Below are 11,984 nucleotides of genomic sequence, written 5' to 3' on the forward strand. Positions count from 1 at the left end.
GACATCCATTTCATCCTTATGTCTCAAAAGACAAAAATACCCTTTTAACTATTTTCGTTCTTGTTTTGGCTTAGCTTCCAGTTTAACTATTCCTATCGATGTGATTCGTGACAGTGACCTCATGGACCCAAATGAACAAAGCTTGAGCTAAACACTTGGACTCAAAAGTTCGCAAACCTTTTCCAAGTTTAGCTTAATGCCAACTGACTCCACTAAAGAGCTGACACTGAAAATCTCTCGGTTCAAATGAATTTATTTTCTACTCAAGAATTCGACCTAATTATGATGAGCGGATCCACTGAATATTATCTATGCTACCCTTCATGAATGTCATCAGCTAGTCGGGATTTACTAAATTACCATTTTACCCTTCTAGCTGTTATTTCCTCAACTCCTTTGTCGCTTGTGAATAAGTTAGAAACAATGTATTGACGAGGAGCTAACAAGTCACATTGTTTCATCCAAAAGAGTCAGGACTCAATTTGGACACTGGCCAGTTCATTTATTCACACTCCAAGGAACAAAGCATGAGGTGACATACATTGCATTTCAGCAATCTTGTACATGAATTCCATATCTATGAGAACTTCACAAAGTTACTCATGACATACTCACAACTTAGTATTTCACCAATAGGCCCTGTTCGGAATGACATAGTGAGTCCGAACTCTGACTTTCTCAAATGAGAATACTAAGGTGTGAAATGGCATGTCTCATTTCAGGATTAAGGTAAGCATGATGCAATTCATACATAGTGACTTCGAGACATAAGAGGTTAAATGGTTTGTTCTTATATTGTCTCTAGAAGTGCACTGGTCAATTCAGTACCTTCGGAAGATACCTAGAAGAACTATAGAGTCCCCAACTCTCAATGCCTCATAACCAGACATCATAGATTCTTCTAACAATCATACTGAGGTCAATAGTCCTTTGACCCTAAGATTGCGAATATATCGTTTTAAGCAAACTACGAAGAGTTTGTTCATGCAAATCTACATTTGTCTCTTCGTAAGTTGTTAAGTTTGTTTATGGACTAAAAGACTATGGTTTTATCATAAAGCTTCAGACAAGGAAAATTGAATGAACGTTTCAACTTTATTAATGAATGAATAGGCAATTACAAGCAAGAGTCTTCGTAAGACTATATGACATCAAATGTACATAAATAGACACTACTATTATTCTTGTGGGCATCATTGACAACAACGAGTCGACAAGCTACTCCTCGTGCCGACTCTATGTTTCTCCTCGAGTTGAGTTCACTCCTCGAGTCGAGTGCCGAGTCCACGAGTCGACAAGCTACTCCTCATGCCGACTCTACGTTTCTCCTCGAGTTGAGTTCACTCCTCGAGTCGGGTACCGAGTCCATGAGTTGACAAGATACTCCTCGTGCCGACTCTACATTTCTCCTCGAGTTGAGTCCACTCCTCGAGTCGAGTGCCGAGTCCACGAGTCGACAAGCTACTCCTCGTGCCGACTCTACGTTTCTCCTCGAGTTGAGTTCACTCCTCGAGTCGAGTGCGAGTCCACGAGTTGACAAGCTACTCCTCATGCCGACTCTACGTTTCTCCTCGAGTCGAGTACCGAGTCCACGAGTCGACAAGATACTCCTCGTGCCAACTCTACATTTCTCCTCGAGTTGAGTCCACTCCTCGAGTCGAGTTCCGAGTCCACGAGTCGACAAGCTACTCCTCGTGCCGACTCTACGTTTCTCCTCGAGTTGAGTTCACTCCTCGAGTCGAGCGCCGAATCCACGAGTCGACAAGCTACTCCTGATGCCGACTCTACGTTTCTCCTCGAGTTGAGTTCACTCCTCGAGTCGAGTACCGAGTCCACGAGTCGACAAGCTACGCCTCGTGCCGACTCTACATTTCTCCTCGAGTTAAGTTCACTCCTCGAATCGAGTACCGAGTCCACGAATCGACTAGCTACTCCTCGTGGCGACTCTACGTTTCTCCTCGAGTTGAGTTCACTCCTCGAGTCGAGTGCCGAGTCCACGAGTTGACAAGCTACTCCTCGTGGCGACTCTACGTTTCTCCTCGAGTTGAGTGCACTCCTCGAGTCGAGTTCCGAGTCCACGAGTCGACAAGCTACTCCTCGGGCCGACTCTACATTTCTCCTCGAGTCGAGTACCGAGTCCACGAGTCGACTAGCTACCCCTCGTGCCAACTCTACATTTCTCCTCGAGTTGAGTTCACTCCTCGAGTCGAGTACCGAGTCCACGAGTCCACTATCTACTCCTCATGCCGACTCTACATTTCTCATCGAGTTGAGATCACTCCTCGAGTCGAGTACCGAGTCCACGAGTCGACGAGCTACTCCTCGTGCCGACTCTACATTTCTCCTCGAGTCGAGTACCGAGTCCACGAGTCGACAAGCCACTCCTCGTGCCGACTCTACATTTCTCCTCGAGTTGAGTTCACTCCTCGAGTCGAGTACCGAGTCCACGAGTCGACGAGCTACTCCTCGTGACAACTCTACATTTGTTCTCGAGTTGAGTTCACTCCTCAAGTCGAGTACCGAGTCCACGAGTCGACTAGCTACTCCTCGTGTCGACTCTACAAAAATCTCCTCGAGTTGAGTTCATACCTCGAGTCGAGTACCGAGTCCACGAGTCGACTAGCTACTCCTCGTGCCGACTCTACAAAAAACTCCTCGAGTTGAGTTCATTCCTCGAGTCGAGTACCGAGTCCACGAGTCGACTAGCTACTCCTCGTGACGACTCTACATTTCTCCTCGAGTTGAGTTCATTCCTCGAGTCGAGTACCGAGTCCACGAGTCGACTTGGTACTCCTCGTGCCGACTCTACATTCCTCCTCGAGTTGAGTTCATTCCTCGAGTCAAGTACCGAGTCCACGAGTCGACTAGCTACTCCTCGTGCCGACTCTACATTTCTCCTCGAGTTGATTCCACTCCTCGAGTCGAGTGCCGAGTCCACGAGTCGACAAGCTACTCCTCGTGCCGACTCTATGTCTCTCCTCGAGTTTAGTTCACTCCTCGAGTCGAGTGCCGAGTCCACGAGTCGACAAGCTACTCCTCCTGCCGACTCTACGTTTCTCCTCGAGTTGAGTTCACTCCTCGATTCAAGTACCGAGTCCACGAGTCGACAAGATACTCCTCGTGCCGACTCTACATTTCTCCTTGAGTTGAGTCCATTCCTCGAGTCGAGTGCCGAGTCCACCAGTCGACAAGCTACTCCTCGTGCCGACTCTACGTTTCTCCTCGAGTTTAGTTCACTCCTCGAGTCGAGTGCCGAGTCCACGAGTCGACAAGCCACTCCTGATGCCGAGTCTACGTTTCTCCTCGAGTTGAGTTCACTCCTCGAGTCGAGTACCGAGTCCACGAGTCGACAAGCTACTCCTCGTGCCGACTCTACATTTCTCCTCGAGTTGAGTTCACTTCTCGAGTCGAGTACCAAATCCACGAGTCGACTAGCTACTCGTCGTGGCGACTCAACGTTTCTCCTCGAGTTGAGTTCACTCCTCGAGTCGAGTGCCGAGTCCACGAGTCGACAACCTACTCCTCATGGCGACTCTACGTTTCTCCTCGAGTTGAGTTCACTCCTCGAGTCGAGTACCGAGTCCACGAGTCGACCAGCTACTCCTCGAGCCGACTCTACATTTCTCCTCGAGTCGAGTACCGAGTCCACGAGTCGACTAGCTACCCCTCGTGCCAACTCTACATTTCTTCTCGAGTTGAGTTCACTCCTCGAGTCGAGTACCGAGTCCACGAGTCGACTAGCTACTCATAGTGTCGACTCTACATTTCTCCTAGAGTTGAGTTCACTCCTCGAGTCGAGTACCGAGTCCACGAGTCGATGAGCTACTCCTCGTGCCGACTCTACATTTCTCCTCGAGTTGAGTTCTCTCCTCGAGTCGAGTACCGAGTCCACGAGTCGACTAGCTACTCCTCGTGCCGACTCTACATTTCTCCTCGAGTTGAATTCACTCCTCGAGTCGAGTACCGAGTCCACGAGTCGACAAGACACTCCTCATGCCGACTCTATATTTCTCTTCGAGTTGAGTTCACTCCTCGAGTCGAGTACCGAGTCCACGAGTCGACGAGCTACTCCTCATGCCGACTCTACATTTCTCCTTGAGTTGAGTCCATTCCTCGAGTCGAGTGCCGAGTCCACGAGTCGACAAGCTACTCCTCGTGCCGACTCTACGTTTCTCCTCGAGTTTAGTTCACTCCTCGAGTCGAGTGCCGAGTCCACGAGTCGACAAGCCACTCCTGATGCCGAGTCTACGTTTCTCCTCGAGTTGAGTTCACTCCTCGAGTCGAGTACCGAGTCCACGAGTCGACAAGCTACTCCTCGTGCCGACTCTACATTTCTCCTCGAGTTGAGTTCACTTCTCGAGTCGAGTACCAAATCCACGAGTCGACTAGCTACTCGTCGTGGCGACTCAACGTTTCTCCTCGAGTTGAGTTCACTCCTCGAGTCGAGTGCCGAGTCCACGAGTCGACAACCTACTCCTCATGGCGACTCTACGTTTCTCCTCGAGTTGAGTTCACTCCTCGAGTCGAGTACCGAGTCCACGAGTCGACCAGCTACTCCTCGAGCCGACTCTACATTTCTCCTCGAGTCGAGTACCGAGTCCACGAGTCGACTAGCTACCCCTCGTGCCAACTCTACATTTCTTCTCGAGTTGAGTTCACTCCTCGAGTCGAGTACCGAGTCCACGAGTCGACTAGCTACTCATAGTGTCGACTCTACATTTCTCCTAGAGTTGAGTTCACTCCTCGAGTCGAGTACCGAGTCCACGAGTCGATGAGCTACTCCTCGTGCCGACTCTACATTTCTCCTCGAGTTGAGTTCTCTCCTCGAGTCGAGTACCGAGTCCACGAGTCGACTAGCTACTCCTCGTGCCGACTCTACATTTCTCCTCGAGTTGAATTCACTCCTCGAGTCGAGTACCGAGTCCACGAGTCGACAAGACACTCCTCATGCCGACTCTATATTTCTCTTCGAGTTGAGTTCACTCCTCGAGTCGAGTACCGAGTCCACGAGTCGACGAGCTACTCCTCATGCCGACTCTACATTTCTCCTTGAGTTGAGTCCATTCCTCGAGTCGAGTGCCGAGTCCACGAGTCGACAAGCTACTCCTCGTGCCGACTCTACGTTTCTCCTCGAGTTTAGTTCACTCCTCGAGTCGAGTGCCGAGTCCACGAGTCGACAAGCCACTCCTGATGCCGAGTCTACGTTTCTCCTCGAGTTGAGTTCACTCCTCGAGTCGAGTACCGAGTCCACGAGTCGACAAGCTACTCCTCGTGCCGACTCTACATTTCTCCTCGAGTTGAGTTCACTTCTCGAGTCGAGTACCAAATCCACGAGTCGACTAGCTACTCGTCGTGGCGACTCAACGTTTCTCCTCGAGTTGAGTTCACTCCTCGAGTCGAGTGCCGAGTCCACGAGTCGACAACCTACTCCTCATGGCGACTCTACGTTTCTCCTCGAGTTGAGTTCACTCCTCGAGTCGAGTACCGAGTCCACGAGTCGACCAGCTACTCCTCGAGCCGACTCTACATTTCTCCTCGAGTCGAGTACCGAGTCCACGAGTCGACTAGCTACCCCTCGTGCCAACTCTACATTTCTTCTCGAGTTGAGTTCACTCCTCGAGTCGAGTACCGAGTCCACGAGTCGACTAGCTACTCATAGTGTCGACTCTACATTTCTCCTAGAGTTGAGTTCACTCCTCGAGTCGAGTACCGAGTCCACGAGTCGATGAGCTACTCCTCGTGCCGACTCTACATTTCTCCTCGAGTTGAGTTCTCTCCTCGAGTCGAGTACCGAGTCCACGAGTCGACTAGCTACTCCTCGTGCCGACTCTACATTTCTCCTCGAGTTGAATTCACTCCTCGAGTCGAGTACCGAGTCCACGAGTCGACAAGACACTCCTCATGCCGACTCTATATTTCTCTTCGAGTTGAGTTCACTCCTCGAGTCGAGTACCGAGTCCACGAGTCGACGAGCTACTCCTCATGCCGACTCTACATTTCTCCTCGAGTTGAGTTCACTCCTCAAGTTGAGTACCGAGTCCACGAGTCGACTAGCTACTCCTCGTGCCGACTCTACAAAAAACTCCTCGAGTTGAGTTCATTCCTCGAGTCGAGTACCGTGTCCACGAGTCGACTAGCTACTCCTCGTGCCGACTCTACATTTCTCCTCGAGTTGAGTTCATTCCTCGAGTCGAGTACCGAGTCAACGAGTCGACTTGCTTCTCCTCGTGCCGACTCTACATTCCTCCTTGAGTTGAGTTCATTCCTCGAGTCAAGTACCGAGTCCTGGAGTCGACTAGCTACTCCTCGTGCCGACTCTACATTTCTCCTCGAGTTGAGTCCACTCCACGAGTCGAGTGCCGAGTCCACGAGTCGACAAGCTACTCCTCGTGCCGACTCTACGTTTCTCCTCGAGTTGAGTTCACTCCTCGAGTCGAGTGCCGAGTCCACGAGTCGACAAGCTACTCCTCATGCCGACTCTACGTTTCTCCTCGAGTTGAGTTCACTCCTCGAGTCGAGTACCAAGTCCACGAGTCGACAAGATACTCCTCGTGCCGACTCTACATTTCTCCTCGAGTTGAGTTCACTCCTCGAATCGAGTACCGAGTCCACGAGTCGACTAGCTACTCCTCGTGGCGACTCTACGTTTCTCCTCGAGTTGAGTTCACTCCTCGAGTCGAGTGCCGAGTCCACGAGTTGACAAGCTACTCCTCGTGGCGACTCTACGTTTCTCCTCGAGTTGAGTTCACTCCTTGAGTCGAGTACCGAGTCCACGAGTCGACAAGCTACTCCTCGTGCCGACTCTACGTTTCTCCTCGAGTTGAGTTCACTCCTCAAGTTGAGTACCGAGTCCACGAGTCGACTAGCTACTCCTCGTGCCGACTCTACTAAAATCTTCTGGAGTTGAGTTCATACCTCGAGTTGAATTCACTCCTCAAGTTGAGTACCGAGTCAACGAGTCGACTTGCTTCTCCTCGTGCCGACTCTACATTCCTCCTTGAGTTGAGTTCATTCCTCGAGTCAAGTACCGAGTCCACGAGTCGACTAGCTACTCCTCGTGCCGACTCTACGTTTCTCTTCGAGTTGAGTCCACTCCTCGAGTCGAGTGCCGAGTCCACGAGTCGACAAGCTACTCCTCGTGCCGACTCTACGTTTCTCCTCGAGTTGAGTTCACTCCTCGAGTCGAGTGCGAGTCCACGAGTCGACAAGCTACTCCTCGTGCCGACTCTACGTTTCTCCTCGAGTTTAGTTCACTCCTCGAGTCGAGTTCCGAGTCCACGAGTCGACAAGCTACTCCTCGGGCCGACTCTACATTTCTCCTCGAGTCGAGTACCGAGTCCACGAGTCGACTAGCTACCCCTCGTGCCAACTCTACATTTCTCCTCGAGTTGAGTTCACTCCTCGAGTCGAGTACCGAGTCCACGAGTCCACTATCTACTCCTCATGCCGACTCTACATTTCTCATCGAGTTGAGATCACTCCTCGAGTCGAGTACCGAGTCCACGAGTCGACGAGCTACTCCTCGTGCCGACTCTACATTTCTCCTCGAGTCGAGTACCGAGTCCACGAGTCGACAAGCCACTCCTCGTGCCGACTCTACATTTCTCCTCGAGTTGAGTTCACTCCTCGAGTCGAGTACCGAGTCCACGAGTCGACGAGCTACTCCTCGTGACGACTCTACATTTGTTCTCGAGTTGAGTTCACTCCTCAAGTCGAGTACCGAGTCCACGAGTCGACTAGCTACTCCTCGTGTCGACTCTACAAAAATCTCCTCGAGTTGAGTTCATACCTCGAGTCGAGTACCGAGTCCACGAGTCGACTAGCTACTCCTCGTGCCGACTCTACAAAAAACTCCTCGAGTTGAGTTCATTCCTCGAGTCGAGTACCGAGTCCACGAGTCGACTAGCTACTCCTCGTGACGACTCTACATTTCTCCTCGAGTTGAGTTCATTCCTCGAGTCGAGTACCGAGTCCACGAGTCGACTTGGTACTCCTCGTGCCGACTCTACATTCCTCCTCGAGTTGAGTTCATTCCTCGAGTCAAGTACCGAGTCCACGAGTCGACTAGCTACTCCTCGTGCCGACTCTACATTTCTCCTCGAGTTGATTCCACTCCTCGAGTCGAGTGCCGAGTCCACGAGTCGACAAGCTACTCCTCGTGCCGACTCTATGTCTCTCCTCGAGTTTAGTTCACTCCTCGAGTCGAGTGCCGAGTCCACGAGTCGACAAGCTACTCCTCCTGCCGACTCTACGTTTCTCCTCGAGTTGAGTTCACTCCTCGATTCAAGTACCGAGTCCACGAGTCGACAAGATACTCCTCGTGCCGACTCTACATTTCTCCTTGAGTTGAGTCCATTCCTCGAGTCGAGTGCCGAGTCCACGAGTCGACAAGCTACTCCTCGTGCCGACTCTACGTTTCTCCTCGAGTTTAGTTCACTCCTCGAGTCGAGTGCCGAGTCCACGAGTCGACAAGCCACTCCTGATGCCGAGTCTACGTTTCTCCTCGAGTTGAGTTCACTCCTCGAGTCGAGTACCGAGTCCACGAGTCGACAAGCTACTCCTCGTGCCGACTCTACATTTCTCCTCGAGTTGAGTTCACTTCTCGAGTCGAGTACCAAATCCACGAGTCGACTAGCTACTCGTCGTGGCGACTCAACGTTTCTCCTCGAGTTGAGTTCACTCCTCGAGTCGAGTGCCGAGTCCACGAGTCGACAACCTACTCCTCATGGCGACTCTACGTTTCTCCTCGAGTTGAGTTCACTCCTCGAGTCGAGTACCGAGTCCACGAGTCGACCAGCTACTCCTCGAGCCGACTCTACATTTCTCCTCGAGTCGAGTACCGAGTCCACGAGTCGACTAGCTACCCCTCGTGCCAACTCTACATTTCTTCTCGAGTTGAGTTCACTCCTCGAGTCGAGTACCGAGTCCACGAGTCGACTAGCTACTCATAGTGTCGACTCTACATTTCTCCTAGAGTTGAGTTCACTCCTCGAGTCGAGTACCGAGTCCACGAGTCGATGAGCTACTCCTCGTGCCGACTCTACATTTCTCCTCGAGTTGAGTTCTCTCCTCGAGTCGAGTACCGAGTCCACGAGTCGACTAGCTACTCCTCGTGCCGACTCTACATTTCTCCTCGAGTTGAATTCACTCCTCGAGTCGAGTACCGAGTCCACGAGTCGACAAGACACTCCTCATGCCGACTCTATATTTCTCTTCGAGTTGAGTTCACTCCTCGAGTCGAGTACCGAGTCCACGAGTCGACGAGCTACTCCTCGTGCCGACTCTACATTTCTCCTCGAGTTGAGTTCACTCCTCAAGTTGAGTACCGAGTCCACGAGTCGACTAGCTACTCCTCGTGCCGACTCTACAAAAAACTCCTCGAGTTGAGTTCATTCCTCGAGTCGAGTACCGTGTCCACGAGTCGACTAGCTACTCCTCGTGCCGACTCTACATTTCTCCTCGAGTTGAGTTCATTCCTCGAGTCGAGTACCGAGTCAACGAGTCGACTTGCTACTCCTCGTGCCGACTCTACATTCCTCCTTGAGTTGAGTTCATTCCTCGAGTCAAGTACCGAGTCCTGGAGTCGACTAGCTACTCCTCGTGCCTGTTGGAATCGATCTAGGGTTTGAGAAAATAATTAACGCTTCGGTAAGCGGCGGAATTTTAAAAATTTTCTTTTACAAGTAAAAACAGTTTTTACTAACCTAGACAAGTGCAAGTACATGTAATTAAAAACTAATATGAGCTAAGAAGTTTACTAACCTTTCTTGAAGCTTGATCTTTGAGAAGCTCTTAGAAAGTTTGCAACGCTCGTCTCCCCTCGCAGCACGTCTCTCTTTCTTTCCTCGGCACCTCGAGCAACCACGAAAATTTCTATCACTAAATCACTCGAAAAGAAGGAATCAGTGAGTGGGCACTTTTAAACACTACGACTTAAGAACGAGTCTCGAAGTCGCAGAGCTAAACACTAGGTCGAGTGAGGACCTAGGTGCCAAAGCAAGAAAAATCGAAAATAAACTAGAGAGAGAGAGAAGAGGGGCGGCAACCACAAGTTCTAGAGAGAGAAGCTCTCAATCTCTAACTTATGTGGAATGAGAAAAATGAGAAGAATGAGGCTCCTATTTATAGGAGAGGTCTTACCTTCAATAAGGTAGTTTCCTCTTCTATAGAATATCACATATTCATGAGCCAATTTCCTCTTTTCCTCTATGATGCACTCGGCCAAGGTGGGCTTCATTAAGCCTTGGATTTGTTTCCTTTTTTGTTCCTTGCCTTGCATCTTACTTGTGTTGGGCGCCTACCTCTTATTTCCCTTAGAGGAAATTTGTTTCCTCTTTTTCTTTTGGCAAGTATCTTCATACATTTATGCACAAAATATTCTCTCTTGTTTCTTGGGTATTTGGGCACCTATAACTTATCTAGAAAGGCCTTCTAGAAGCTTTTCCACTTGTTCATGACAACATGAAAAAGGCCCATTAAGAATTTTCAATAAAATTCTTATGAAATGAAATTAATTCACGAGGCCCAATAATCAAGTTATGGCCGAGTGACATTAAGTCATCAAATGAACTTGTCAAAAAATTTATTGACATTCATTTCATCCTTTGTCTCAAAAGACAAAAATACCCTTTTAACTATTTTCGTTCTTGTTTTGACTTAGCTTCCAGTTTAACTATTCCTATCGATGTGATTCGTGACAGTGACCTCATGGACCCAAATGAACAAAGCTTGAGCTAAACACTTGGACTCAAAAGTTCACAAACCTTTTCCAAGTTTAGCTTAATGCCAACTGACTCCACTAAAGAGCTGACACTGAAAATCTCTCGGTTCAAATGAATTAATTTTCTACTCAAGAATTCACCTAATTATAATGAGCGGATCCACTGAATATTATCTATGTTTACCCTTCATGAATGTCATCAGCTAGTCGGGATTTACTAAATTACCATTTTACCCTTCTAGCTGTTATTTCCTCAACTCCTTTGTCGCTTGTGAATAAGTTAGAAACAATGTATATGACGAGGAGCTAACAAGTCACATTGTTTCATCCAAAAGAGTCAGGACTCAATTTGGACACTGGCCAGTTCATTTATTCACACTCCAAGGAACAAAGCATGAGGTGACATACATTGCATTTCAGCAATCTTGTACATGAATTCCATATCTATGAGAACTTCACAAAGTTACTCATGACAGACTCACAACTTAGTACTTCACCAATAGGCCTTGTTCGGAATCACATAGTGAGTCCGAACTTTGACTTTCTCAAATGAGAATACTAAGGTATGAAATGGCATGTCTCATTTCAGGATTAAGGTAAGCATGATGCAATTCATACATAGTGACTTCGAGACATAAGAGGTTAAATGGTTTGTTCTTATATTGTCTCTAGAAGTGCACTGGTCAATTCAGTACCTTCAGAAGATACCTAGAAGAACTATAGAGTCTCCAACTCTCAATGCCTCATAACCAGACATCATAGATTCTTCTAACAATCATACTGAGGTCAATAGTCCTTTGACCCTTAGATTGCGAATATATCGTTTTAAGCAAACTAGGAAGAGTTTGTTCATGCAAATCTACATTTGTCTCTTCGTAAGTTGTTAAGTTTGTTTATGGACTAAAAGACTAAGGTTTTATCATAAAGCTTCAAACAAAGAAAGAATGAATGAACGTTTCAACTTTATTAATGAATAGATAGGCAATTACAAGCAAGAGTCTTCGTAAGACTATATGACATCAAATGTACATAAATAGACACTACTACTCTTCTTGTGGGCACCATTGACAACAAACTCCCACTTGACTCAAAGAAGATGTGAGTAGTCCTACATGCCTAATCCCTCACGATGTTGGTCGAAGACCTTGTTCGCTAGGGCCTTGGTGAATAGATCTACCAGAGATCTACTTCACCTCCACGTCTCCGCGTTGCGCGATCTCTCGAATCAAATGGTATTTCCTCTAAATATGCTTAGAGCGCTTAT

This window comes from Urtica dioica, chromosome 4 (assembly GCF_054948205.1).
Source record: "Urtica dioica subsp. dioica isolate 48M chromosome 4, U.dioica_male_clone48M_v1_H2, whole genome shotgun sequence".
NCBI classification, from domain to species: domain Eukaryota; kingdom Viridiplantae; phylum Streptophyta; class Magnoliopsida; order Rosales; family Urticaceae; genus Urtica; species Urtica dioica.